The sequence below is a fragment of the Eptatretus burgeri genome, chromosome 1 (genome assembly GCF_056783735.1).
Source record: "Eptatretus burgeri isolate ZD-2024b chromosome 1, Ebu_testis_v1, whole genome shotgun sequence".
NCBI lineage: Eukaryota > Metazoa > Chordata > Myxini > Myxiniformes > Myxinidae > Eptatretus > Eptatretus burgeri.
In genome coordinates this window covers 76,516,506-76,540,594 of record NC_140961.1, presented here as the reverse complement: position 1 = coordinate 76,540,594, position 24,089 = coordinate 76,516,506, and the positions used below count along the sequence as shown (strand labels likewise).

General features: G+C 43.2%; 2 long non-coding RNA genes across 2 annotated transcripts in view; one reads left to right on the top strand and one right to left on the bottom strand.

The window, feature by feature from the left end:
• Positions 1–24,089, bottom strand: part of LOC147034785 (uncharacterized) — a 97,308-nt gene that overhangs the window by 660 nt on the left and 72,559 nt on the right. Inside the window, exon 2 of the long non-coding RNA XR_015060245.1 lies at positions 3,676–3,779. This is a non-coding gene — a long non-coding RNA (uncharacterized LOC147034785). The remainder of the gene's footprint in view (positions 1–3,675; positions 3,780–24,089) is intronic.
• Positions 12,878–15,594, top strand: LOC147034787 (uncharacterized). The gene is made up of 3 exons (XR_015060566.1): positions 12,878–12,924; positions 13,610–13,668; positions 14,452–15,594. It is a non-coding gene; the product is annotated as an uncharacterized LOC147034787 (long non-coding RNA).

The window sequence follows — 24,089 nt, the reverse complement described above, 5'->3', positions numbered from 1 at the left end:
TAATCAGCGATTGAGGTTAAATATCCCACCATATTGGCATATGTATTAAATAGATGGTCAGTTTCTGTGATTATCATCCATTCATAGTAAATTAGGAACAGATCACCTGATATATTGTATACCATATATGACATTGCCATGTAGATGTGATGTATTGCATTTACAAGCAATTTAGCAGTGGATGAGTGCTCGCTCTGCTCAACAATGCGCAATCCATCATATCTGTGATGGCATGGATGGGAGATCCTCATTCGTAACGTGATAGCTGCATCCGCTGTGCCTGCACGCCAAGGGTGTTCAACTCGGCGCCGTGAAAAGAACGTCTGTGTGAGGCCGTGTCGTGTGGCCATCGGGTGCGTGGCCAACTGAATGGGGGTGCTTTTGCGTGCTTATAATCCACCGACAGGTGCTGAGTGTGTCGAGGCCCGGGCGCAGCTCCCTGTCATGACTGAACAGCTGACACCTGTCTTTGTCCAGCGACTAAAGCAAATAATCCGAAATACAGCGTTTGCCAATTTCTCTGCGGCATATAATGTTCTGATATACCAAGATATCTCAAAGGCATTCCCGCATTCTTCCCTGCATTCTTGCCCGCTTGTGTGCCGTCCATGTTGGAAATCATTTAGGAGAGATGTTGCCACTGCATCAGCTGCCTGGGTGCTCCTGGGCCTCAGGTTCAAATCCCAATCCTGACCCTCTGCACCCCCTGTAGAGAGGAGCAAGGAAACCCGTTTGCAAGCCAGGGTTCAAGAGGGCATCTACACTGACCTATACAATACTGGTTGTAATGGAGTTGCACAAGTGATCCGTTGGGCTCGACTGAGGACAAAACCTTTCCCTTCTGTACTCTTTCCACCATTTGAGATGTTGTCTTAAATTATAGTCTTTCACAACTTCTCTTTGCTTTTGCTCTGATGTTGTGCCATGCCTACTGCTATACACATCCAATTACACTGTTATGAACCTAATTAAGTCACCCAGGCAGAATATTTGTACAGTATTTGTGTTTGGGAAAAGAATTTAGAGCTAAGTAAATTTATACTAATAAAAGTTAAGTGCACTTACACTAATTTGCGGAATTCAGTAAGCCGCTGTTCAACACCATGTGAATAATAGTAGGCCGACTGGAAGCCACTCTTGAATGACCATTTTAGCTGCATTACCCATGCAGTGGATGCCACGAGGAGGTCATTGCCAGAGAAGGCAGATCGTGCAAGAGACTAGCTGGAAGGGTTGCGGTCTTGCCGCAGCTTCACAACTGGCTGGCGCATGGCAAGTCAAATCCCAGCAGCAGCTGTGGCCTGCGGAGCGTGCAGGGCCACAGCGGTGCCTTTCACGCTCTTAATCCCCGGCCGCTGGGCTGGCCCATTGCACTCAGCATTGGCCACAAGACCCAGCCCGCTGAAGGACGCCTTTGTAGTGCACCCCGCACACCTCGCTCGTGCCTCGTTAGCTGGATAACGGACAGCCACATCTGATTGTAGCGTCAGACGGCTTGGGTTACGGCTCCGTGGTGATGGCGATGCTGGGCCTACAGCTCAGGTCTTCAAACAAGCGCTGTGGTTTTTGTAATTGTGCTCTTCAAGCGGGCACTTCATTCCCGCATTATGTCATATTAAGCGGAGATTCAATAAGCGCTGATACGTTGTTATTGTATACAATGTGGAGGCTTGTTGAGGAACTGGAACATAGAATGGATCAGGACGTAATAGAACAAAAGGAACAGTAGACAAAGAGGGGGGAAACACAGCAACAGCAGGGTTGAGGTACAACATAGAAGGAGACTTGGAGAAATAAGGGATGTGGGGAAGAATAAAAGAAAGGAGATAAGATGGGGTGAACAAGATGGATACAGCCGCAAACTGTCAGGAAGGAAAAACTGGAAACTTGGAAAGAGGTGGCATTCAGAAGGGTTAAGGGGGTAGGAAAGATCATGGTTGTGGATTGGGGGGGGGGTGATCTGAGATGGTGGTGAACAGCCGTGTTGAATTACCTGGTGGGAAGAATGAGATTGAAGAGAATGTGGAAATTGGTTCCACAGGCGAGAAAAACAAGGAGAAACGAATGAGTGGAGATGAACAGTGATTCTGTATTTTGGGAGTTTCACCAGAAAAGGGTTGATGGTGCACTCTCCAGAAACATTGGGGGAGGGGGGAGAAGATCACGGAAAGGGCAGAGGGTGCAAGACCAGAAAGGAAGCGGTAGAAGACAGAGAGACCACCGACCCGGATCGAGCATGACGTGTTTGTTAACAAAATAAAAATTAGACTTTGTAGATTGGAAATAATTTTCTTTTTTTTTCCCCTAAATCAATTTGGCTGCTTGACCTTAAGGAAAACCTTTAGAAAGTAAGTTATACATGCTTGGACCTTTTAGATGAAGTGTATCGACATTGATTCTCAGTGTGTATGCGTCATATCATGCTGTAAGTGTCCAGGTGATCATGATTAATCTGCAACACAGGTATGAAGGACTAAATGCCCTTTCTCTGTGACCAAGTCCCTTCTGACTTCACCAAGCAAGCATTTTTTTTTTTGTCAACAAAATCTAGGCTCAAGGAAGAGCAAGGAAAGAGTTAAGCCCCTGTCTGACCGTTGAATCAACACCAGGTTGGTTGACTCAGTCTGTCATCCTTCTCAGGTTGGCAAAATGAGCACCAGCGAACTGGTAACAGTGGCACTGCATCAGTGGCACAGCCAGAAAATGATGCAGTTAAGCAGCTACAGGCTGCATACGAATAAATTAATAATCTTTACTCTGACAAGTTCATGTTGTTCATGGAGGATTTGTTCATGAACAAATCGTGATGGCTGATATGAAACAAACAAAAATGAATGAAAGAATAAACCAGAAAAATTCTGCAAAATTCTTTCTATCGAATATAACAGTGGGTGCTTTAAAATAACTCGCCATTATTCCTCAGTCCGACCGATAGGAAATCTTGGCTTTGTACTTTCTGGTCTGGCTTTAATACGTGACTTTCGAAATCCGCCCCAGATTGCTCGGTAGGCACGCACAGAAACTCCTTGTAATGAAGCAAATTGAGGTGGCCAAGACATATTTCATGCCTCCCAGATAATGATTGTCGAATGAAACGACCAAAAAAAAAAAAACTTTTAAAGAAGCTGAATGTACTTGTAAGCGTACCTGTGAGAAAGGTGTGTCCCTCTGCACAATGAAACAGTTGGAGAACTTCCTGATCAACTCGTCCAAAAAGTTGATATGTTGTAGTTCATATTGCGAAAAGTTCCGACGATGTAGGCCACAAGACCCTTGAGACCTTTACTTGAGTAAGACCCTTACTTGAGACCCTTACTTGAGTAAGGCCGAAGGTTCATAGATATTTATCGTGTTTTTATAGTCTCGTGAGTCTGATTTGTATTCAGGAACAGAACGATTGTGGTTAACCATTTGCAAATGTCCACTCTTTTGTCTAAATGCTGAAAATTATGTTTAAGAGACGATTTGAATCACAGATTTTACACTAACAATGGCAAGTTAAAAGTGCCCTGTGAGCCAAACCTAATCACTGTAAACACACACACACACACACACACACACACACACACACACACACACACACACACACACACACACACACACACACACACACCATATGTGCAAAAGGCCTTATTTAGCATTCATACGTTATTTGAAAAGTCACGCATTGCTCACCTGACTATAAGTTGCCATCATGCAGGTACGGATGTTGCAAGGCTTTCTTTCTACGAATATGCTTTCTTGATAGCTGATGATTCATTATGGACTGCTTCGGCACCCTGTGATGGAGTACAGATGTGCATTAAAACACCAAGATCTTCCATGAGCCTCGCTCTTGTAAAGAAAAAAAGAAAACAAACAACATTTTAATGCTTAATCCTGACAAAAAAAAAAAAAAAAATCTCTCTCTCTCTCTCTCTCTCTCTCTCTCTCTCTCTCTCTCTCTCTCTCACTCTCTCTCACTCTCTCTCTCTCTCTCTCTCTCTCTCTCTCTCTCTCTCTCTCTCTCTCTCTCTCTCTCTCTCTCTCTCTCTCTCTCTCTCTCTCTCTCTCTCTCTCTCTCTCTCTCTCTCTCTCTCTCTCTCTCTCTCTCTCTCTCTCTCTCTCTCTCTCTCTCTCTCTCTCTCTCTCTCTCTCTCTCTCTCTCTCTCTCTCTCTCTCTCTCTCTCTCTCTCTCTCTCTCTCTCTCTCTCTCTCTCTCCAAGGATGCCTGCAAGGACTGGGAGGTGATAGGTGAGAGTAGGGTGAAGGTATCCTCTGATGACCCTTAAGGAAGAGTTGAGGTGCATATCCACCTTCTTGGTGTGGTGGATCCTCCCACCTCCTTCCACCACATGCACCAAGTCAAGTGTTGAGATGCGTAAGGTCATGAAATCAGCAACGTAGTTGTGGCCAGACAGTCTGTGGATGAGGTTAATTCAAGCAGTTGTTGTCCCTGCCAGCTTCATGCATGCTGCCTGAAGGTCAGGAACCAGTACATTTGCACGCCAAAGTAGATAGTAGCTTGCCTGAGGAGAAGCCAGATGGTATTTAGCTGGACTTTGAGCTGCCTGTCTGTGTTACTGTTCTGAAAGTGTAAAACACAGCAGAATGACTTCTGCACATTGAGACTTAAGCATCATTGATGATAGTCACATTCCATAGAAACAAGGTCTCAGCCTTATCAAGTCCATGAGAAGCAAGGACTTCCTCAATGACGTGCTCAAATGGAGGAAAGCAAGGTCATCAGCGTAGGCAAGTTTCGTACCTGTTGTCTCAGGGAGGCCTGATATGTACATGTTGAATGGTAGGGGTGCGAAGACTGAGCCTTGTGGAACGCCAATCTTGAGGTTGTGGATTCTGATAGTTTGTCCGTTAAGGTTGACTGAAGCAGCAGTTGAAGATCAAGACTTGAATAAAGTGGACTCGGTGGTCGTCCAGCAGTATCTCGTGCAGCTTCAACAGCAGGTCACGGTGCAAGACTGTGTCATATGCTGAAGACAAGTCAAACAAGACAGCCCCACATTTCTGGTTTAATTCAAAGGCACTCAGTAATGGCAGTTACAGCTATAATCTGGTCTTCCGTACTACGATTCTTCCTGAAGCCTGCTTGTTCTGGTGGGAGAGCTACCTGAACAAGTGATTCTATCATGTTACGGATAAGCCTCTGAAGGACCTTGATTGGGACAGACAGTGGAAATATTGACCTGGAACTCTTTGAGATGTCTGGGCTTGTTATGATTTATGGTGACTACAACAATGGCCCTCTTCCAGAGCTTTGGAAGTGATGACAGGCAGTAGAACATAAAGCACTTGAGCTAGAGGAGTCGGCTCGTGCTGATGTATTTCAACTGCTCTGCATGAATGTTATCAGGTCCGGATGCTTTCCCACATTTCAGGCTTTCCAGGGCAAACTTGAATTCCTCTGTACTGAAGTCCACAGCCAATCCACAGTCAGCAGATGGTGCTGTCCGGAAGTACTTCAGTTTGGCATTTGCTTTGCAGGAAAATGCTCTGTCTGGGTTGAGGTAGTGGCCATTGCTGATGAGGGTTCTTGCGATAAAGTCAGGTGATAATAGGTATGCTGGCTTCTTTGCTGATCTACCAGAAAGGTGGTTTGGCATTTTCCATGCTCTCTGGCTGGAGTGAGCGAAGTCGATGGTTGATACTGTTTCCTGCCATCTGGATGTGTGGGCCTCATCTCGTCTTGACTTGTGTTAGGCAGCAGCAGCACTTGTCTATTCATTGGTTGTGGCAGTCTTGACTGTGTTGTGCAAGTACTAACATTTAGGATCCCATCCAAGGATATATACTTTCCAATAACCTCAAAGAATGCACCTCTTGGAAATTGCTATGATAGATTAGTAAAAGGCAGTGTAGCTGGTATCAATATCTTCAGAGTCAGGAGCAGGGAGGGAGTCCACTGTTTCTGATGTGAGATCATAGTACATCTCCCAATCAGCTTTTTTGAAGTCCTGAAGCTTAGCAGGTAAGTTATTTGTGGGAGCATACTTGATGAAAACTGGGTGGTGGTGAGAATTTGGGAAGCGTTACCCTTCCACCAGGACAGATCAGCGTTGATGTGGGAAACCCAGTGCCATGAGTAGAAAGTCACTGGTCCTCGACAATCAAAAACAACTGCAGGTCAAATTGGGAGGCCCAATCACACAATATTTTTAAGTCAGTTGATGAGTAATTAAAGCCCCATTCAGAATGTGGGCTGTTGAAATTGCTGGCAATAAGTACTGGACATTCTTGATTCTTGGGGTCGATTCTTGCTGTGGAGCAGAAATGGGGGTGGCTGATACACGATGGAAACATTCAGGCCCCGAACATGAAGATCTTCCATGATTATCAGTCTTTGGATTCTCGGTCTTCATGGGGTGCCACCAAAGACTGATCAATCTGATTTCTGAATTATACTCTGGCACTGAGAGTGCTGTGAGGTGTGGTGGTTCCATCTCTGACTTATTTCCAGTTGTCGCTGGAGCTCGTCAGGAGTGTGTACTGGCCCCGCCAATTCTCAGTGCTTGTATGGACGGGATTCTGGAAAGAATGTCAGAGAGATCAAGTTGCAGTCCATCATTTTGGGAATGTGAGGATCTCTGGCCTTGATTTCGCAGATGATTCAGTTATATTTGCAGAGATGCTAGATATCCTTATGGGGGCACTCAGGGTGCTGAATGAGGAGTCAGAGCCACTGGAATTATGGGTTTCCTGGGTCAAAACTCAAATCTAATATTTCAATAATATCCTGGATGCTGTTATCATGTCTGTTCCTGTTTGTGGTGAGGATGTTGAGGTCAGAGAGAGATTCACTTACCTTGGCAGTGATACTCATGTCTCCACATGTTGTAAGCCAGAGATCGATAGACATCTGGGTCAGGCCTGAGTAGTCATAGATTCACTGGATCATGGGGTGTGACACTGTTGGTTCCTATGCAGGAGGACGAAAGTCTAAGTCTTTAAGTTCTTGGTGCTTCCAGTCTTGCTCTACAGATGTGAGACTTGGACTCTGACCAAGGATCTGAGATGGAGACTTAACTCCTTCAGTACCAGGTCTCTTCAGAGAATCCTTGGCAATCGCTGGTCAGACTTTGTGTCCAACGAGCGGTTGCTGTGAGAGACTCAGATTAGATTTGTTTCCTGCATAGTCCGTGAATGTCAGCTGCGGTTGTACGGACACGTGGCTCGTTTTCCTTACACTGATTCTGCTCACTAGATTCTTTCAGTGAGGGAGCCTTGTGGGCGGAGGAGGCCAACAGATTGACCACATGCAACATGGTTGCATCTGGTTGATCGGCATCTCAAGGAGATGGGGATGGACCAGGCATCTGGATGGGGGATGGCCAGATTGAGGTCCCTGGAGTACCGGCGGAAAGTGGACGCCGAGAGAAGGGTGGAGTGGGGAGTGGAGAGAGGCAGGAGGGGAGAGGAGTATGGGGGAGAAGAGAGAGGAGACAGAGGTGAGGAAGGTAGGGGAGAGGGAGTTGGGAGAGAGTGGGGGAGTGGGGTATAATCAGGGGAGAGGAGAGAGGGGGTGAGAGTGGGGATGGAGCAGAAAAGAGAGAGAGAGAGAGAGAGAGAGAGAGAGAGAGAGAGAGAGAGAGAGAGAGAGAGAGAGAGAGAGAGAGAGAGAGAGAGAGAGAGAGAGAGAGAGAGATAGAGAGAGAGAGAGAGAGAGAGAGAGGATTGGAGAGTTGGGGATGGAGGGGAAGAGTGGGGGGGATGATGTAATCACCCTACGGGTAATGATGAATACAAGAGTAATGAAGACACTAGTGAAGAATATATAGATCATGAATATATTGAGTTTCGCCTACAAATCCAGGTAGATAGCGTCTGGGTGCAAAGCCAACAGGTGGCCCCAATGGTGGCACTGCAACATTAGAGTCATTATTGGAGACTGTCTCAGGGAGTGGTGTATTACCATCTGCAGCAACAATGTTGCTGTTCATGGACTGGTGAGACATCATTGGTGGAGATGATAAGATCACAAGACCAATACCAGACATGATCAAAGTGTCTCCAGATGATTAAATTGTCCTCTAATTTGATTGTGTATGACAGTGGCCTCTCATTTTGTGTACCTTCCCTGATAACCAAGCCTTTCCATGACCAAAGTTTCTCACAAACACCAGGTCCCTGATATTTAGATGGCTGTGCAGAATTTTTGTCATGATGAAGTCTCTGGCGCCGTTGATTTTGGTGCATGACCCACACCACATCAGGTCTTAGTCTAGTCATGTATGCAATTGACATTTCATCAGCAACTTAGCTGGTGTCATCCCCGTTTTAGTGTGGGGAGTGATGTGAGCAAAAATAAAACGTGATCGTCTTGTTTGAAGGCCTCCACCATTTATCTTATTTAGACCAGACTTGATGAAACTCATAGAGCTCTCAGAGAGAACATTTGAAACTCGGTGGTTTGGGATTGCAAATGTATGAATTATACCCTGCTGGCAGGTGAATGCAGAGAAGTCCAAACTCAAGAAATAGGTTCCATTGTCTCTAATGATTATGCATGGCAAACCTTGAGAGGCAAAACACAGGCGTAGCCTCTCTTTGGTAGCGTGTGAGGTTGCCGCATGTGTTACATACTCATCGATCCACTTAGTGTGAACTTCCATCACAACAAAGATCATACAACCTACGATGGGTCTAGCATCGTCGAGCTGAATCCTCTGCCCTGGCTCAGTGGGCCATTCCCATGCGTGCAGTGGTGCTTTAGCAGGGGAGATTTCACTGCTCTGGCATAGATAGAAATGTTTCACACTGTTCAATGTCGGAGACAAGGTGAGGCCACCACACATATTTCCATGATATAAAATCGAAAAACAAAAAAAATCTGAAATCCTTGTGATCCTGGTCTAAAATCCTTTAGCGCAAGTTAGGGGGGTAGCTAAAATGATAACTCAGCATACCTACAGCAAGCAGCCATTCTCAACACTTCGTTTATTCAGCTTGGTCTTGCAAGAATACAATTTGTGGTCAGCATCATGTAGAAGACTCCCAACCATGCTCAGTAGCACAAATTACCTTGGAAAGAAGTGGGTCATGCCTGGTGTACGTTCCGATCTGGTTATCATCAATTTGGTTGTCATTCAAAAAATCTATCATCAGAGATATCATGCTGCCAGGTTTTGGAGGGTCTAACACTTGTCCAAGAGTGGCAGACGACTCACAGCATCTGCATTTGAAATTGTGGAGCCAGGTCTATACACAATGCCATAATCATAAGCCGAAAGTGAAAGTGACCAGTGTATGATCCTAGGTGGGAAGACCTTTTATTTTGTGGTCTTTGCAAATCGTAAAATTTCGACTAACGATGTACTGATGAAATTTTTAAACCCCAAATACAATACCAAGTCTTCAATAGGGAATGAGCACATTTGAAAACCAACATACGTACAGTATGTCTTTCTTTTAACTTTTGCAAAGCTGATGACTGAAATATCCCATTTCCAGCTGATTCTCTTTTTTAATAGGCAATACAGTGGGCCAAGCATGGCAAAATATATTCTGGGATATACCTGCTGGAGTACTGCAGCATGCCAATGTAAGCCTTGATTTTGGAGTTGTTGGTAAGAACAGGGATGTCTTTGATTGCTCTGATCTTCTCTGCGCTGGGATGTAAGCCTTCAGCGTCAATACGGTGACCCAAATTGGTCACAGACGGAACCATGAACTTGCAGCTGTCTCTTCTATCCACAGGCATAGTTTAGTCAGAAATAATGCATCGGATACGTTCAAGGGTGTCAAGATGATGATGATGTTTGGAGTGGCCATTGACTATGATGTCATCTTGGGAAATGACAACGTGAGGTTCAGCAGCGTACAGGCTGTCCAGACAACATTGATTGATTCCTCGCACAGATTTCACACAAAAACTCAGACGGGTGTCGGGTGTATCTGTGGAGCCCCTGATGAAAGTTGGTGGTGAGATATTCTTTCGAATCCTCATCAAGAATAACTTGAACGTAGGTTGATCGCATGCCGAGCTTGGTGAAGTACAGCCCTCTGTTCAGTTTATCTTACAAGTCTTCGCTCCTTAGTATCAGATATTTGTCCAACGTGGAACATTTGTTGATCGACATTTTGTAATTCCCACAAAGGCATTTTGATTTGTCCGCCTTCGCAACTGGAACTACTGGAGCAGCCCAATTTGAGGACTCAACTGACTCAATGATACCCAGCTTTTCCAATCTGGCTAATTCTGCATCAACTTTTTTTGCAAAACGAGAGGAACTGATCATGCTTTGCAGAAAATTGGCTTCACATCGTTCTCAGCATTTAATTTGGCAGTGAAGCCCTGCAATGTCCCAAGTTCATCCCTGAAGATGTCCGGGTATCTCGTGAGGAGGTGCTCGATTACACTTGGAGGCTTGAAGCCTGTAGTCAGTGGAGGTGTTCCCAGTTGAGTTTGATAACATCTAGCCAGTTTCGTCCTCGTAGTGTGGGTCCTTCCCCAGGAATGACCAAGAGTTGTAATTGGTAGATGCTGTTCCTGTCGGTTACTGTAACATCACATGACCGATGGGCCTGTATTGACTCACCAGTATATTTAATGAGTTAGATCGGATACATGCGGAGGTTCAGATGTTCATAATATCCCCATAGGCTTCAGAAAGTTGCTTCACCCATGACTGAGACAACAGCACCCATGTCGACCTCCATTTCCACATTGCATCCAACTTTATCTACCAAACCAGGATAGAATCAGACAGGCTCCTGGACTTTGTATGGAAAAGGTCATACAACTGAAGACTGTGGCTGTTGGGGCTGTCTCCATCAGCCATGTCTTCCCGCTTATGCTCCGAGTCAAGGAGATGGAAGTAGATATCAAGGCCATGACTATGTTGAATAGCCTTCATTTTAGCCTTCAAGGTACATAAACCAAACACCAAATCCTTACCCTATTTAACCGTCTTTGAACATACGAGAGTAAATCACAAGTGTATAAGATATCTGCAGAAGTTTAAACAATATATGAGCTCTTGATCATGTGACCACATTTCAATCGGAGGGTTTTGAAAGTGCTAAAAAGGCAATTTGTGTTATACAGTGTTCAATTATACAATTCAAGTGAAATAAAATAAAGATTTTAAAGGTCGTAAAAAATATATCATTGGAAGTTTATCTCTGATAACCTCAGGAAAACACCTCTCTGATAACCAAACTTCCTTGACTTGATTAGAACATGGCTCGTTTTCAAAGTAAATGGTTCTTACCCTCACCCCCCCCCCCACCCCCAAAAAAGAAAGAAAATTACAATAATGGGAAAAGGTAAGATGAAAAGCAGAAGTACAGAAATAGGTCATTGCGAGAAACTTCTGATAGGAAGATGTTCCTTTTTTGGAGTGTGGCCTCCCCCAAGAGTGTGATGAAGTTAAGGGCCGAAACACTCCTCAACGTGGGGGGGGGTCCTCAATGTGGGGGGAGGGAAGACTCAATGAAGTCTTCCTCTGAAGACTTCCTATCAGTTTATGCTCCCAGTGGAATTTTTTCCACCATTGATGCAGTGTTTGAAACACCACCTTACTTAACACATAACATTAGTTATTCGTGGCTGTTGTTTGTGTCCTTTATGACATCCTTAAAAACAATGTTTCCTGTTTGGAATAATTTTCAATTTTGTTTGACTGCCAGATAGCTCAACAGCATTAAACAATTTTCTCACTCCTCTCTGTGCCTGCACGATCGGAACAAATTCAGAGCCAAAATACTGTTAAGCAACAGCTTCGTTTTCCGATTCCTGTTCCGGTTCGTATTCAAAATATAACTTTCAATTAAAATGAAGTTTTTCCTTGATCATAAATTGACTTTTGTAGACAGAAGTATAGACAGACAGACAGACAGACAGACAGGCAAAAGTGAAACAATTGCTTAACCCCCCCCATTTCACTTCACGTGCGCAGGGTAACAAGAAAAGGTAAAGCCCTCTTCTTCATCAAGTTGAAATTTTGGATCCTTCTTGTAAAGCTCTTGCACTTGCAAATTTATGAGAGAGAGAGAGACAGAGAGAGACAGAGAGAGACAGAGAGAGACAGGGAGAGACAGAGAGAGAGAGACAGAGAGAGAGAGAGAGAGAGAGAGAGAGAGAGAGAGAGAGAGAGAGAGAGAGAGAGAGAGAGAGAGAGAGAGAGAGAGAGAAACTGTTTACTTCTGGACAACCATGATACATACTTGTATACACACAACCGCTCCCACCTCCCTTTCGCTTCTCATCCATTCTCCCCCCCCCCCCCCACATGCTGATGTATCAAGTCTTTTCCCCCATAGATGTGCTAAGTACATTAAAACCAAGGTGCTTGTTCATATTGGGGCATGCTTTGAATTTCAGTAACAAATTGGCAAAATCATTACATTTTGGAAACAAGAGCACCCTTCGGTTTATCATCTGTAACCTTATAGTGTCTGTCGAGTGGATTAGGTTTGCTCAATATTGAACAGAAGTTTAGAATGTGTCAATTCTGTCATCACATCGACAGCAAAACCCAATCATTACATTTTGCTCACGTCATATATGTATATAATTATCTCTTACTCACTGGTAGGATTCCAGATTGAATGGATTCATTATATGACGAGTCCATACTCCTATCAGAGAGTGATGGCTGCAAACAGGCATGTCCCATGTCCCAAGGCTACTATCTCATCACTAGTATAGATTCACGAGATGTAGAGATAATTGAGTAGGGAACGAGTCAGGCTCAGTTGAGAGGATTTCAGTGGTTGAGGTTCTGGGAAGGAGGGATGAGATAGGAAAGCTCCGCTGAAAATAGAAGCAGAAGGTCGGCGCCTCCACTGCCCAAAATGCACGACAGGAGTGGGATGCAAGGCTCACGTGTCATTCCAACCCAAATGTAACATGCTTGACTTTGCCGACTTCGTCATGGCAGCCTCTGAGTTGGTGTTTCTTTTATGTCTGGCAAGAAGTAAATGGTATATTTAACATATTCCATCAGAGTTTAGAATAGATATTTGTATATTGCATGACTCAAACATCACAAATGTATATGGATCCTTTTCTCCATCCATTGGTGTGTGTGTGTGTGTGTGTGTGTGTGTGTGTGTGTGTGTGTGTGTGTGTGTGTGTGTGTGTGTGTGTGTGTGTGTGTGTGTGTGTGTGTGTGTGTGTGTGTGTGTGTGTGTGTGTGTGTGTGTTATACTGTATTAGATACTGTAATTGGATTACTGAGACAATAGGTGACCACAGGAAACACAAAAGAAAGGTGAATGTGTTGTACAATGCATTAGTATCATGATACCTTGATGTTTCACAAAGCATCACAGTTTGATTTCATACTGCCACACAGTTTATAACTATATTACACAATGTGTAAGCATACAAACCGTGTTTCCCCATTGTCTCGGGTCGCTCACCTGCATTTGATTTTTCATTTATTTATTTTATTTTATTTTTTTTCATTTATTTATATTTTCATTTGCGGATGCTTTCCGACGTTTCTGTGATTTTTAATGGTGTATCAGCTTTGATGGTCATCGGCACACAAAATTACCGTGCTTCCCAATTGTCTCAGGTCTCTCGCTTTCACTTATTTTTTATTATTCACTTATATTTTCATTTATGGATGTTGTCCGACGATTCTGTGATTTTTTTTTCCAGTGTACTGGCTTCAATGTCCATCCGCACGCAGAATTTCAGCTTTCCACATTACCCAGAAGGTACCGATCTTTACTATCAGTCAGTGAGTCAGTGAGTGAGTGAGTCAGTTGGTGGTGAGAAAGAGCTTTATTCTTAGATACAATAATTGTGCAAAAGTATCCTGGGTTACAATACTTCAACAGAGTTGATTGGTCACCTTTTTACTGTAATTTCCACATCAACCATAGTAACCTCAATATTGTTCATATCTCGACTGTGAGCAAGCCAAGCCATAGTTGTGGGTATTCCTTTGGCCTCTTTACTTTCCATATACTGTTTCACCACATTTGCTGTATAACTGGATCAAACCATTGTCTTGCTGGAAGGTGATCCCCTTCCTGATGGGTCATGTTCCTAAGAAACGCTCTGATTAATCAAAATTGAATGCCTCGTCTCCTCTTGTGGGTTCGTCTATTTATGCCACTCCAATGTTGGAGTAAGCGCCAAACCCTGTGTCCCAAATATCACTTGCAAAATCCCAGGGCGACATCATCACGCTGCTTTTGTGAACACTGTCGAAGCAGGCATATTATGTGATGCATAGCGTGGTAATGGTGGACAGCATGGCCATTTTGCTGCTCTTGGTGTTAATTATTTACTTTTTAATATTTATTTGGCATATTACAATGATGTAAAGGATGATGAACAATTAAGAAATTTTGAGGATGCACTACTAGCCTAGTGGATATGTGACAACTTTGAGAGGAATTAGAGAGTTGGAGAAGCCGAAGAAGGGTGTGCGTGTCTCTCCCACCCTTCCTCACTAAACTCGGTCCTTTTCTACATGTTTCTTGGGCATGGAGGAACGGAAATGGCAGCAAGAGATATCGGAGAAAAAGGGAATTTACGCCAGAGGCATGGGCTTGTGGGACACGGCAGAGAAGACACGATCAAAGAAACATGAGCTACTGGAGGCACGATTGCCTGGAAGAAGCCGACATCTTGTGACTTGTGGCGGTGTGCCTGCGAGGACGTGTGGTGCACTTTTTGCTGCAAGTATGAAACTTTGAAGAGTTTCTGAACCCCTTAATTGATTTCAGATATGAAGATGTCGCCGATTTTGTTTTCGGTGTTGTTTACATTTTGGAAGGAAATTCAAAGATGGATGCCAGGCCACACTTTGCACCACTAGTGGAATTCAGACATAACAACCATCGAGTTGTGATTAGTACATGATTTTAGGCAAACAGGCCTGTGCAGCATATATAAAAATGCTGCATAGGCTAAGTTGCCTATAAATATGGCTAGCATGGCTGCAAGAGGAGACCCCCTCAATAACCCCATCCACAGAGCATGTGTGGCCACCCATTGTTTTGATGAGCATGACACTGATATTATCCATATGTCATGGCCATCTCAGTCACCAGATCTGAACCCAATCGAGCATTTATGGGATATTTTGAAACGATTCCTGAGACAGCAATTTCCACCTCCATCAAACAGGTGTGAGTTGATATACTCTCTCATAGAAGAATGGTGCCTCATCCCTCCTGCAAAATTCCAGACACTGGTAGAAGATGACACGGTGCATAAAGGCCGTACTGGCTGCACATGGTAGCCCAACACCCTATAAAGTGACTTTACACTGTTGTTTCCATCTTTTTGTCCACTACCTGTATATAAATACATCGGAGTGCTCAATTATAACAAGGCATTTAAACTCAATAACTTGAAACTGTTTCTATTAATTAATGTTTTTATGATTGCAGATGGGCAGGACCATTGTTATCCCAAGTAGTGGTGGTTCTTAGAACTCCATGCTGGAGCACTTTTGCAATAGACCATATCAGAGACATACCCATGACATGCGCAATACAGCACAATGGATGGTCACTGCACTTCGAGCAGTCCAAAACAGCCTCATACTTTAAGACGATCTCCGGCACCACAGACCACAAACTGGTCCCTATGTATCTAATCCAAGAAAATAAACAAGAGACACTTCAGTGCCTGGCAGAGTGAAAACGCTCAGACTGTGGATCTGGGTACATCACTATGACTGATAACTTGGAAAGATTCCACCAGCTTGGCAACCTTCCAATGCACTTGAACTTGTCGACTCAATGAAGGCAAGGGGGTTGAACAGACTCTCAGGTTAAATAAAGCATCTCGATATAAATCATGCAGCCTAAAAATCAATTCAACCATGCTAAAAAGAGCAGAGAAGAAAGGAAAATTATTGAAAACGGACACTTCTACCTGGGAGCTCAACTAACTACACAAGAACAAAGGACACAGTCACTCTAACTGCAGGTACATGTTTCTTCTGTGAAGTGGAAGAACAATTAGGAGAATTTTGCAGGGCATCAACATTCCAAATAGATTATCATGTACAAAAGAGTGCACTTCAAGAGGCAACATTACTAATTCATTACTTATTTCTCACAGGCAACATTACATATTCCATCATTTCCTTCACGGTTTTTACCTTTTAAAGTTTTTATCATGTCTTTTATCTCAATTTTGTGAGTAGGAGTAAAAGATGATTAATTCAAATTAGTGTTCTTCAAAACATTGGCAAACAATCTATTTGCAGTTGGAATATGTTTTGATAAGTTTTGCCCAATATTTATAAAGTTGTCAATTAAATGCTCTCATAAGACATTTGTATATTCAATGAAAGCATCATTAATCTTCATTGATGCATTTTAATTACCTTTGTTTTTTTCTTTTCAAACACTTCATTTGTTATTTTCCAAGGACGATTAATATCATTTTGACATTCAGTTATTTGCCGAGTAAAATAATCCTTTTTTTGCTCTTCACAAAACACTTGAAAGCATATATCTATTTTTTTATGTACCTTTGATGAAACTGATCAGTTGGATTTGGCTAACTGATCAATTTTGTCAAAGGTTTATTTAGAATACGGTATAAATTATTCTTCTGATTAACTGACCTCAGTAAACATTTTGTAACCCATGGGGACTTTGGTGTTTCTTCTATAACTAGAAGCACCCACTCCTGAAGGGAGCAGCCAGGGGGGTTATGCTAATATCCTTATTCAAATGTGTAATTCAAAATTCCTCTACAAAACACCCCTCGCTGCATAATTTAAAACACCTCACTGCACTGGAAAAACGTGGGGATAGGAAAACTGCACTGTAAATGGTGGGACTTATAATACCCTCTCCCACCTGGAGCAGCACGACACGATACAAATTTACATAGATAATTTGTGTGCCCCTTCTCTCTAACCCACCCCCCCCCACGACCATCGGCAAAGATAAAAACACCCTTGTGCATGATTTGGGGTCATGCTGATGCGATGTAGCAAGTTTAGATGGAATTGGCCCAGAACTGTAGGAGTCATCATGTGACAAACACACAAACACACACAAAAACAAACACACACTGGTCTATGAATTGTAGTAAGGATTTGAGTTGTTCATAATCTGCAATGGTATGTTTTCATGATAAACCACGGTAAAACTTTCGATAAATTTGCCAAAATGTTCATTTACATCTGGTTTCTTAAAAACCTCAGACCAATCAACATATTTTAAACTTTGTTTAAAAACTTTTGAATAATAACATTATTCAATTTGCATATATAAACCTTCAGGTAATAGTTATAGTGTTTACTTAAAATACTGAGTGTATAAGTAAAACTTTGAACGTGATCTGTTATATCTGACAGAACAATACCTGATTCTGGATATAGTTGAAAATTAGTACAATTGTTATCAGTAAGTGTAACAGAGTTATCAGCAATTGTTATCGATTAAGCTATGAGTGGAATATATGGTTATGAAAACATGTTCTCCAAAAAATCCTGTGTAAATGAGTTGAGAAGACTAACGATGAGATTGACATTAAAGTCATGCAAGAAGAAGCAATGTTTATGTCTTTAATATCAGATTCAACAACATAGTTTGTAATTTGTGAAAAGAAAATTGCTTTGGTTAGACCCCAGTCTATATATATATATATATATATATATATATATATATATATATATATATATATATATATATATATATATATATATATATATATATATATATATATATATATATATATATATATATATATATATAACACCTATGATAATGTTCTTTCAACCCAGATTATCAATTTCAAAAGAAATTGTTTCAATTCCACTAATCATATTATTTGATTCATGTTCTACATTATACTTGTAATTCAGAGAAATATACAAAACTTCTCCTCCCCATCTATTTTCATTTTTGTATTTTGTATACATAGTCGAGGCTTGTGGAACAGCTCGCATACAGCAAGCTCATGGAAGACTTGGAAGGAAGAATGCGATTGAAGATGATGTGGAAGTTGATTCCACAGATGGGATAAAAGAGGAACAAATGAATCAAATGAGAAAAAAAGAGGAACAAATTTTGCCAGTTAAAGTGAATGGTGATTGAGAAATATACAAAGATACTCCTCCTCCTCTATTTTCTCAGATGAAGTGAATGGTCATTGTCTGAGAACCATGTTTCAGAAAATCCAATAATGGAACAATTAAATCATTTTTTAGATCCTCGTGGAGGATCTCTAAGTCTTACTCACGTTGTTGTTCTTCATCTACTTCTTGTGGACTTTTTTGTTTCACAGCCGCCATAGTCAGAGGGTGCTTGAAACAGTTTTCATCGAAACTTGCTGAAACTTGGCATAGATATGTAAAAATTCCCTGCGCAGACAGTAACCATCTCCGATTTTGAAAATTTTGAAAAAATCTCCGATTTTGAAAAAAATAAAAAAAAATTATCTCCAAAACTAGGCAAGCTTTTTGAATTCTGTTTGCGGGAATCGAACAGGGCATAAGCAGAGATGAATTACCGCACATACGATACATCACTATGACGTCATATCAATTTTTATGACATCATTCCTATTTTTGACATTTTTGTTGCACAACTCAGAGTTTTCATCGGATCTTTGGGAAACTTGCCATGTATATGCAGAAAGCCCACACGCAGGCAGTAACCATCTCCGATTTTGGAAATTCTTCCTAGAAAAAAAGTTGACGTCATAATATCGCCACTAATGGAAATCGCCAATACCATTATCTCCGAAACTAGGCAAACTGTTTCAATTTTGTTTGCGGGAATCAAGCCGGACATTGGCACAGATAATTTATCGCAAACCTGATACATCACAATGATGTCATATTCGTTTTTATGACGTCATCATGAAGATGACGAGGATCTCAGCTCATTTGAGCTTATTCCTAATAACATACACTTAATTGTTCAAGATTTTTATTAACATTGCGTATTTTAAAATGTAATAAAGAAAAGCCATTTTTATGATTTAGCTTACATTTTTCAGCAAACAGCTTTTCAGTTTGATATTGAAAGGAGATTTGAGGAATAGTGTAATTTGTATCAAAGTTATATTGAAATTCAACCATTGTTGTGTTAAATAAATGAGATTTTCACATCGTGGTTACAATTCCTTATCGGGACATCACCATGAGATACCATATTCATGGTCACTCATCTGCTTCCAAAGTACGAAAAGGAAAATTATTCATGAATGACAGATTCAACAGGAATCAAATACTGACTGTGGAAGTAAAATACCTTTGCCCACATCATTTTACCATGCTGCCATTACCTGATTCTTTCTGTGTAGTGCCTGTAAGCCTTATTTTGATGGGTTGACCTTCATTCTTCCTCATCTTGAACATGATCTTTTCCATTTCCAAAAGTTGTTGCTTTAATACTGGTGGTAAATTGACGTTCACATTGAAGGAGTCTCACATGTTGCTTTGAATTTTGCTTCCTTAGAAATGCAGTGAAAATAGCACAGCAATCAAAGATCATTTGAAATTGAATTATGATCGGACTCAGGTAAAGAATTTGGTGGCCTGCATCACCTGGTCTTGTCATTCAGGCAAGTGAAAGGCATTGACTAAAATCATCGAAGCAATCATGATCTATGTAATATATGAGGTTGTCTTCTGCTTCCCTCCACTTCCCAGTGAAAAAGCAAAGTTTTGTCCCTGGGTTGTATAGTGCTTGTACTTCCTTGGCCCATTTCTGTCTTTCCTCCAGGTAAGTCTTTGAGAGAGCATAGACGATTTAAAAACCCTCTCCACTGAGAACCATTTTTGCTACTTTCATGATTTCCACTTTGTGCAAGTGGAAAGCATTTTCACAAAGATGCAGCATGGTCTGATCTTGCCTTTTACACTGTCATGATGGGCACTGTCATTCCAAATTTGTTTTGGAGGATTTCCTTGGCAATCCCAATACAATCATCTGCTTGATCCTCACAGCGAGGGAGTCTCAAAGGGCAGAGGAGCTCCTTGTTAGCCAACGGCCATCCATATCTAGTGCCCAACTGTGTCTGCGGACGTCCTCCTGTAGTTGGGTTACTTTTTTATTAGGAGGTTGGTGGCAGGATTTGCACTCCGGCCACCGTAAAACCCTTTATTCCCTAAAACACAAAAACGCAAAAAAATCTGAAAACCCACTCCGTGGGAGTACCTCCTGTGCAGCTTCTCTTCGCAGGGCAGCTCACCGGATGACGGGATTGGGGCAAAGTCTTCGGAACCCCCAATCTTTGATGAAAGGAGGGAAACCACGGGGTAACATCCCTAGGTCAGATTGCGGGAGAGTGTGTCGGAGTGGTGCTGAGGTGTCGTCCACCAGATGGCGGTCTCCTTGGGTTAACCTGAGGCAGTCCCTTTCGGTGGGTGCCTGGAATGTCTTGTCCCGAAGAGAGGATGATCATCTGTCTCTGTTATCACCTGAGCTCAAGAGTTTGGACAGAGGTATTGCAGCACTCTCTGAGGTTCGGAGACCGGATTGCGGTGAGATAATGCTGGGTGGTTACACCTACTATTGGTCTGGTCACTCTGATGGTTACCATACTCAAGGAGTTGCTGTAGCAGTGTCCAATAAGCTGACCCCAATGATAATTGAGGTAACACCCATCAATGAGCGTATAATGAGACTCAGGATTCGACACTCCTTAGGTGTCATTTCCCTGGTCTCTGTCTATGCTCCGACTGAGGCGAGTGACCTCACCGTGAAGGACACATTCTACGCCACGCTCGAGTCTGTGGTTTATCAGTGCCCCAGAGGAGATACACTTCTAGTCTTGGGGGATTTCATTGCATCGACTGGAACTCATAGGGATGGTTATGAGGTGTGTGTTGGTACCCATGGGTCAGGAACTATGAACCAGAATAGCACGAACTTCCTTGACTTTGCAAGAAGTCATGGACTTAGGGTGGCTGGTTCATGGTTTCAGCGCCCACAAGCTCATCGCTGGACTTGGTATTCCAACGCTGGTGGTGTGGCAAAGGAGATTGACCATGTCCTCATTGACGGTCGCTGGAGGATGATCCAGAACTGCAGGGTCTACCGGAGTGCTCAGTTCCTCAATACTGACCACCGGCTTGTTGTCGCAACTCTAAAGGTGCACTTTTAATCCTGGAGAATGGTACCATCCCAGCCTAGGCTGGATGTTGGCAAGCTCAGGGATGAGAGAGTAGCTGAGGAGTTTGCGAACACGATGAGTGGACATTTGGGGAGTCTGGGTGCTTTGGGGGGTCCTGAAGAGTTGTGGAGTGCCTTGAAGACCACCATCCTTGATGTTGCCAGTGGATGTCTTGGAACTCACCGCAGGGCAAAGAAGAATTTTGTCTCTCAAGGGACACTGGATACCATTGACCAGAGTCGCAGGGCCAGGCTGAATGGCAGAGCTGAGCTGTTCAGGGAGCTGAGGTGTAAAACTGTACGTGCACTGAGGGTGGACAAGGAGGCCTATATGCGAGGAATCTGTGAGGGGGTAGAGCATCACCTGTGGACAGGTGATTCTCGTCCCACTTACAGGGGAATTCGCACATTGCGTTCATCCAAGCCCATCCCTCGGAGCACTGCAGTTTGAGCAGAGAGTGGTAGGCTCTTGACAGAGGAGTCTGAAGTGAAGGCCCGCTGTGCCGGTTACTTTGAGCAGTTGTACCAGGCTGATCCCCCAGCTGTCGAGTTGGACATTAAGGGTGTTACAATCCCTGTTGCTGACCCTCCAATCAACTGTGGTCCACCTTTGCTTGTGGAAACACAGGCTGTGGTGAACCGCTTGAAATGGGGTAAAGCTTCAGGGATCTGTGGCATCCATGCTGAACTTCAAGACTGGTGGAAATGCTGCACTCGTGTCATTGCATGCAGTTTTGTGCTCTGCCTGGAACACAGGCATCATCCCAACTGATTGGAAGAGGGGCCTTATTGTCCCTCTCTGGAAAGGGAAGGGTGATCGCCAAGACTGCAACAACTACCGAGGGGTGACGCTGCTCTCAGTGCCGGGCAAGGTCATTGCTCGGATAATTCTTGATAGGGTTCACCACCATCTGCTTGAGCACCAGCGACCAGAGCAGTCAGGCTTTACACCAAAGAGGTCAACGATTGACCGTATCCTTGCACTTCGTGTCCTCATCGAACGCAGACGAGAGTTTCGGCAGGGGCTGCTTGCAGCCTATGTTGATCTCTGTAAAGCGTTCGATTCAGTGAATCGGGATGTCCTCTGGAGGATTCTTGGTCTTCGTGGGGTGCCACCAAAACTGATCGTTCTGATGTCTGAACTCTACTCTGGTACTGAGAGTGCTGTGAAGTGTGGTGGTACCATCTCTGACTGATTTCCGGTTGTTACTGGAGTTCGTCAGGGGTGTGTACTGGTCCCCACACTTTTCAGCACTTGTATGGACTGGATTTTAGGGAGGATGTCGGAAATATCAAGCTGCGGTGCAACGTTTGTGAATGTCAAGATCTCGGACCTTGATTTCACAGATGATGCAGTCATCTTTGCAGAAACTTTAGATATCCTTTTGGGGGCCCTCAAGGTGCTGAATGAGGAGTCGGAGCCGCTGGGATTATGGGTTTCTTGGGTCAAAACTAAGATCCAGGCTTTCAATGACATCTTGGATGCTGCTGTCCTGTTTGTGTCTGTTTGTGGTGAGGATGTTGAGGTCATGGAGAGATTCACTTACCTTGGCAGTGATATTCATGTCTCTGCTGGCTGTGAGTCAGAGGTCAATAGACATCTGGGTCGGGCCTGGGGAGTCATGGATTCACTGGATCATGGGGTGTGGCGCTGCCGGTACCTGTGCGGGAGGAGGAAAGTCCGAGTCTTCAGGTCTTGGTACTTCCAGTCTTGCTCTATGGATGCGAGACTTGGATTCTGACCAAGGATCTGAGACAGAGACTTAATTCCTTTGGTACCAGGTCTCTTCGGAGAATCCTTGGCTCTTGCTGGTCAGATTTTGTGTCCAACGAGCGGTTGCTGAGAGAGACTCGGATGAGATTTGTTACCTGCATAGTCCGTGAGCATCAGTTGCGGCTGTATGGACATGTGGCTCGTTTTGCTGACGCTGATCCTGCTCACCAGATTCTCTCAGCGAGGGAGTCTCGTGAGTGGAGGAGGCCAATGGGCCGACCACGTGCCTCGTGGTTGCATCAGGTTGACCAGCATCTCAAGGAGATGGGGATGGGCCTGGAATCTGCCTGGGGGAAGGCCAGACAGAGGCACCTGGAGTACCGGCGGAAAGTGGACGCAGCGACGTGCTGTTCTGGCACATGCTCCCATTCCTGACCTGACCTTCCTCATCCTGAACATGATCTTTTCCATTTCCGAAAGCTGTTGCTTTAATACTGGTGGTAAATTTACGTTCACATTGAAGGAGTCTCACATGTTGCTTTGAAATTTGCTTCCTTAGAAATGCAGTGAAAATAGCACAGCAATCAAAGATCATTGGAAATTGAATTATGATCGGACTCAGGTAAAGAATTTGCTGGCCTGCATCACCTTGTCTTGTCATTCAGGCAAGTGAAAGGCATTGACTAAAATCATTGAAGCAATCATGATCTATGTAATATATGAGGTTGTCTTCTGCTTCCCCTCAACTTCCCAGTGAAAAGCAAAGTTTTGTCCCTGGGTTGTATAGTGCTTGTACTTCCTTGGTCCATATCTGTCTTTCCTCCAGGTAAGTCTTTGAGAGAGCATAGACGATTTAAAAACCCTCTCCACTGAGAACCATTTTTGCTACTTTCATGATTTCCACTTTGTGCAAGTGGAAAGCATTTTCACAAAGATGCAGCATGGTCTGATCTTGCCTTTTACACTGTCATGATGGGCACTGTCATTCCAAATTTGTTTTTGAGGATTTCCTTGGCAATCCCAATACAATCATCTGCTTGATCCTGATTTGATTCCTTTATTTCCACAAACTGAAAGTTGTAACGTTTGTAGAATCTCTCTGCCTTATTTATTTCTTCACATTGTTCTTGTGCTCCTTTTTCAGTTTATTAATTTCTTCCTCCATATCCTTCATTCTTTTTTCCAGCTTTTGTTTTTCAGCTGTACCTCGATCTGTGATGCAACGACTCATTCTACAGCTTTACCAAATTCACTTTCAACCCTCTTAAATATATATGTATATATATATATATATATATATATATATATATATATATAT